This window comes from Theobroma cacao, chromosome 10 (genome assembly GCF_000208745.1).
Source record: "Theobroma cacao cultivar B97-61/B2 chromosome 10, Criollo_cocoa_genome_V2, whole genome shotgun sequence".
NCBI lineage: Eukaryota > Viridiplantae > Streptophyta > Magnoliopsida > Malvales > Malvaceae > Theobroma > Theobroma cacao.
This window is the reverse complement of record NC_030859.1, coordinates 11,456,110-11,462,523: the sequence shown is the minus strand read 5'-3', so window position 1 is coordinate 11,462,523 and position 6,414 is coordinate 11,456,110. Positions and strand designations below refer to the sequence as shown.

The window sequence follows — 6,414 nt, the reverse complement described above, 5'->3', positions numbered from 1 at the left end:
CCAATTGTACATTTATATTGAGACTAGTGTCCATTTACGAAAATAAAATACATTACAAATGACTCGACCTCTAGCAGCAAAGCGACTTGGGATAAAATGCTATGAGATGCCTTTACCTATCCACAGTAGACAATAGATGCCGATGAATGCATGCTAGGCTGATCACTTATCTACAAAAAGGGAGATAAGGGGGTGAGTCTCAGAGACTTAGTGATCATCGGCTCCGTGAGCAGGGCGTAGATGGGAAACAAGCTTAAAGCAAGTAATTTGAATAATAAATCAAGAGTATAAAATGATAACCTTATAAAACCAAATAACAAGGTATTTGTGCCTTATAAATATAATGCCATAAAAATCATAGTGCAATACTTTCGTTGGCAAACAATGTCGAAAACAAAGCATAGTAAAATAAATTTTCAAACATCGAAATCAACTATTTCTGTCATGACCCGATACTCCCCTAGAGCCCGTGACAACCGTCGCGGTGTCCCCGATAGACACTCATTACTTGGAATGCCAACCGGAACCCCGCAAGGCTTTAATATTAGTTTCTCATTTTCCCTGTCAATAATCGTTGCCAAATATCACATTCTAAAAGATTTTAAACTATTTCCAACTTAAAACAATAAAAAATTAATTTTTGTCTCACAAGGGTATTTTGGTTATTTTTCTTGAAAATTTCGATACCAGCTAATAATGTAGTTTATAAGTGCAGAACACATATTTCAAAATAAAAAATAAATTTAGATGTCTAAAACATTCGTTTAAAGTGAAATTATGACTGTTAGAATAAAATAAAAATATTAAACAAAATATTCTATTTTCTTATAAAATAATATTTTAAGAACATTGCGTAAATAATTTTTACAGTGTAAAAGCAAAATAAATTCCTACATACAGTAGTACAGATAACTAGAGTATGAAATTTAATTTACAGTGATGTGGACCCCCAAATGACAAAAATGAACGAAGGCTGTAAACCTACAGTTTTTGAGGAAGTAAAGCCAACTGTAGCCTTCAACGATATCAGCTATCTATAACCTATACTGAGCCTAAAACGGGTGAAAAGGAGGGTGGTGAGATTATAAAATCCCAGTGAGTAAACAGACATCATCATAAACATCTAGAGTTGAGTACATGGAGACGATAAAGTAAATCATCGTAAACTGAGTCACAGCATTAGAACACATTTCATTCAAAATACGTAACGAGGCTTATGAATCTCATAAAAACTAGGCTTGTGCCATAAAGCCATCCTTGGGGACACCTTGGTCGAGGCATCCTACCGAGACCGCCAAGGCTATTAAAAATTCACATTTTGCATAAAACACATTTTTCGTTGGAAATCACAGCCGTTCCTTGGCGTTGGCTGAGTTCACCATCACGTGGTGGTTCGGCGTGAAGTGAACTCAAATATCACCTCAGGAGCTACCCTATGCGCCTCTACAACCGAGGTGAGCACATATAAATGGGGTTACCATTCCCCTCTCATAGGTTGGTCCACAAAACCCGCCTACTGCAGTAAGCTAATAATTATCCCACCAATCAATAAAATTCAATAACATGATATGGCAATTATTGTAATTCACAACCTTTCAAGGCAAACAAACAATCCGTATTTCAATACAATTGCCAACCAACTAATCATGCCCGATTTATCATAAGCCAATCAATTTAAACAATCAAATTACAACAAATAGCAGTCTCCATGGACTCTATTTTCAAAATCATTATTAATTTCAAAACAATTTATAAATTAATTTCATTGAAACACATTTATTCATAAAACATGAAAATTTACCTTATTAAATCCATTTTTCCATAGAATTCATGAAATCATCTAAAAGCCACCCTAGATAATTAAAATGACAATAAATTTACTCACAATTCTAGAGTGCAGATTTTTGAGGTACTCTGACTACTAGTCCTCGGATGCAATTTTCTTGCCTATATCGGAGGACTCACCACCTTGACATAGTGCAAAATCAAGAAACTTACTACATTGGTACTAAATCAAAATTAAACTAATTTAGACTACTAATGCATGATATGGAATGCAAAATGCACTGGTAACTATCTAAACCCGGTATTGGCCTAATTCGTCTTATCACCCGATTAATTGGCCAACGTGTCCAATTTAGCTCCAAATTGCTCCATTTCTTTTCCAATACCTTAATTCACCAAACATAAGTTAAATAACTTAAAATTTGGCAAAACCATCTTCACTTTTCTTCTCAGAATTTTCGATCAATAATGGTGCATTAACACCGTGATTTTTCCTACTACTTTTCCACACCATAATTCATCATTTTCTAACCAATTCTCTTAAAATAAAAAATCAAATTCATCCACACTCAATACAAGGTAGGTTCAGCCATTTATGGGTGATGGGAAAAATGAATTCTTTTCTTTTTGTTTTGCTTCTAGACATGGTAAACTAACTAAAAACACTAACATAACTTGAAATCAAATCAATCCAACATCATTCTCTCTCCATACCCATTCGGCTAGCCATGAATTCACCATGAAAACATGAAATTTAACCATGAAAAATAAGGAGAAATGCTTAAGGAAAATAGATTTCAAGTTTAAATTGAGAAATCTTACCTTTTTCACTTGTTTTCCTTGATTTTCCACACTTTTTCTCTTGAAATTCTCCACCTAGGGTTTGTTCTTTCTTTATTTCCCTCGTTTGCTTGCTTGGCCGAATATTTGGAGAGAAATGAGAGGTTTATAGGCTAACTTTTAAAGGAAATAATAAAATATTTTAAGCCTGACAAGTGTCATTTTATTATTGGTCCATTTTTAAAACTTTAAAAATTTAAACTTTTTATCTCCACCACATATATTTCCTCACTTATCCATAACTTAAAAAGTCAATGGATGAATTCTATGAGCATGACAAGTGTTGGGTGTGTAAAATTACCATTTTGCCCTTCGGGTGGCAAAATGACTATTTTGCCCTTATCCTCGAAAAACACCGAAATTAAAATTCTTCACTTCTCAAACTCAAATTATAGCCCAAATGATCAATCTTAGTAAAAAATTTCATCTAACTCTCACATCTTAACCTCAGGTGGCGAAATGGCCATTTTGCCCCCGGATCATGAAAATTCCAATTTGACTCCAAATCGATCCTCGAACTCCGAATCACCATTTTAAGTTATTCTGGAAATTTAAAATTTTAAATTTCACCTTAAAATCTTCATTTGATCTAGTTCGAGGCTTAATTCAACTTAGTTGTACTATTAAGTACACTAATGACTTTTTTTACGATTTTTCGAGGCTTTCCTAGTATGCAAGCATATTGTCCATCACATGAATGACATGGCAAGTATTTTATAGAGTCAGGCTTGACAATTTCCTTCTAAAATACAATAGCCATATAAAAGCACGCATGCTCCCAAAATGTGTGGCATGTAAAAATAATCGTGCACATCCACATATATCAACTCATGGTCAACATATAAAGCACTGAAAGCTTTCAATCAAATAGGGGAGCTGCAGAAAAACATTATCTCTCCACCATGCGAAAGGGTACGAATCTAAAAACTCTCAAGGCTCTCGAGTAGGTAATAATAAATAATCAACCAGTGAACCCTTTTCCACGTCATAACAATCTGGGAGGCCCCTTTTCATCGGATTCCCACAGCCATGGTAGTATCAACAATGTTGGTCGACATATGAGAGATCATGTGGTCGCAACCACGTATATCAACTCGTAGCCTTGCCACGTATAACAACCCATGGCCTTGCCACGTATAATCACAGACCGTGGCCTAGCCATGTCTAAAGCCCCGTCGTCAACCCAAAGGTTCTATAGTTAGAGCTCACTTGTGCACAAGGGTCGCACTATCCCGATGTGACATTAGACCTACTCTCGATGCTCTTGGTTTGTCAAAACTATTTTCAAAACCAAATCAAGGTTTCCAAGAGTTTTCTTTAAATCCGTTGAAAACAAGGTTCGGCAACCTTTCAAAATTACTTTCCATGTTAAAATGCACTGTGTAAACATTTGCATAAAGTTCGGATTAAAACCGGCTCATGAGAAATCAAAATTAAACCATTTATCAAGTGCATTCATCTATGCACACTTCACAAAGATTCAAGGCACGATTTTTGATGCCAAACATTGCAAAAAGGCTTGTTTCTTATTTTCTAAAACACTTTACATACAAGTATATATATATAGTCTACACAAACAACTTCCAAATCACTTTGCACCCGCAAAATGCCTATGATTTCTACCAGCTCATGCTTTCCACAAAAGTAGTGTATAAATTGTTCTAAACCATGCATTCAAATCACTTATCATTTTCTAGCAACTCATGCTTTCCACAAAAATAGTATAATTGATTACAAATCCATTTAAAGATCGCCTACCGAGGCTAACAACTCATGCTATCCATAATTGCTTTTAAAGAAAACCAGCAACGTTTATTAAATGTATATCAATATATAGTTTATGGAACTTTGGAAATAAACACCCTTTACTCACCTTACAATGGCCGGATATTACTTCACCACTAATATTTCCTCAAATGCTTACTCTATGTTTGCAGCAATAATCCTTGATTTGTCAAGTTCCTGACATCATTTCAATCTAATGCATTTAATGAGCTTTGCTACCATTATATTCTACACTTGTTGTTCGTATTTAATTTTATACTTTCATCTCTTATTCTTAAGAGATGATAACCGTTTACACTATATCCTTAGTGTGAACTTTGAATTACATAAGGTCGGCATCTCGTTTATGACTTCAAATGCCCATATCAATCTCTCTAATGACATTTATCATGTTTAAACTATTATTTTCTTACTATTAATCACATACATGGTACCAACTATAAATCTGATTTCACTAAATAATTTCTAAGCTTATATGCACCATTATTCACATTTAACATGCTGCCACTAAGCACAACATCGATTTCCATTCATGTTACACCAACATTCTTAACCTTTTAAATCTTTCAAAACAACATATATCCACAATTTCATTTTCAAGCTTTAAACTAGCATAATTGTTTCCTAACCGTACTCAAGGCATCACACAATCATTTCACATTGCATACCTTACCTTTTGTGATGGCTTGGATCTTGCATGCAATCTCAATATTCTTCTAAAGCTCTAATCACCAAGCCGCCAACATTATGCACAAATTATTTTCTTAATGATTTTTCCAACTTTAGGCATTAAAACATAGTACCATGCTTACCGTTTCTCTTTCACTTTGATTCAAACATGCATCCAATAGTTTGAATGTCACTAAATCCTCTCCAATCAAGCTAATCTTTGTTGCCACAAAAGATTTCTTATAGTTACCAACCCATTTTCAAAGAACATTCAAGCTAAAACCACAATCCTTGCCTTGTTTCTCTCGTATCTTGAAACCATTCTTTACACCTCCATCAACACTCCACTGTTTCTCTCTTGAATGTTGAAGACTCTTTGGGTGGTAGAATATCACAACTCTACAAGATGAAGGAAGGAATCCTCACAGTTTCTCTTGAATCCTTACAACCCTAGTCTTTCCCACTTTCCTCTCTTTTTCCTTTTATTTTTCTTCCTCTCGGGTGGAGCTTCTCAAAGGCACTTTCTTCTTTCTTTTCCTCTCTCAATGGCCAGCTCTTTCAAGTCTTACCAAGACCACTTCCCTTTTCTTTCACTCCTTGAAACTTGGTATTTATAAGGCCACCCATTTAACCAATCATAATACATGCACACATTCACCTTTTATTTTCATTTGGCCATTTTGCCAACCAATGGGTTTTCATGCACCAATTTCCTTTCTTCCACATTGGTTAAAAATCCTCCTTTACTTATCCATATCCACTCTTTAATTTATTTCCACTTAATTCCACCTTATTTGTACCCAATGGTCTTTCATGCAACTTGCCCACGTCAATTTCCATTTGGCCTCCTCCTTGGCCAATGACATTACATACAACTATATTTTCTCTTCTTTTAGTCTAATTTTCACCAAGTGTCCATCATGCATAAATTTTCCATGCATTCTTTTAACTTAAAAATCCACATGCATGTGTTAGCTTATTCATTTTGTCTTATGCCTTTTTATTTGTCACATGGTGGGGGTCCCACATGTTCCCCACTACAAGTACATCCTTACATGGATGTCTTTGCATGTAGTAGTATTTGTTACATGCATATTCCATCCTCCCACACAATCCAACTTTCCTTGGTTAGTTAATTTCCATTAAACTTCAAATATTGTAATTGCACATAAGTCCTCAACTTTTCCTTATTTACCATTCAACCCTCCATACTTTTCACCCTTTACAATTAGGTCCTCCCATCATTCCTTTAATTCCAATTTCCTTATATTTTCCTTCCTTTACAATTGTACAAATAAAATATCAAATTGACACTTCATCAAGGTGTCACCATAA

General features: G+C 34.8%; 1 long non-coding RNA gene across 1 annotated transcript; it reads right to left on the bottom strand.

Annotated features, from left to right (window-relative positions):
• Nucleotides 1-2,641, bottom strand: LOC108663772. The gene is made up of 3 exons (XR_001929795.1): nucleotides 2,608-2,641; nucleotides 1,886-1,968; nucleotides 1-170 (listed from the first exon to the last, which is right to left on the bottom strand). It is a non-coding gene; the product is annotated as an uncharacterized LOC108663772 (long non-coding RNA).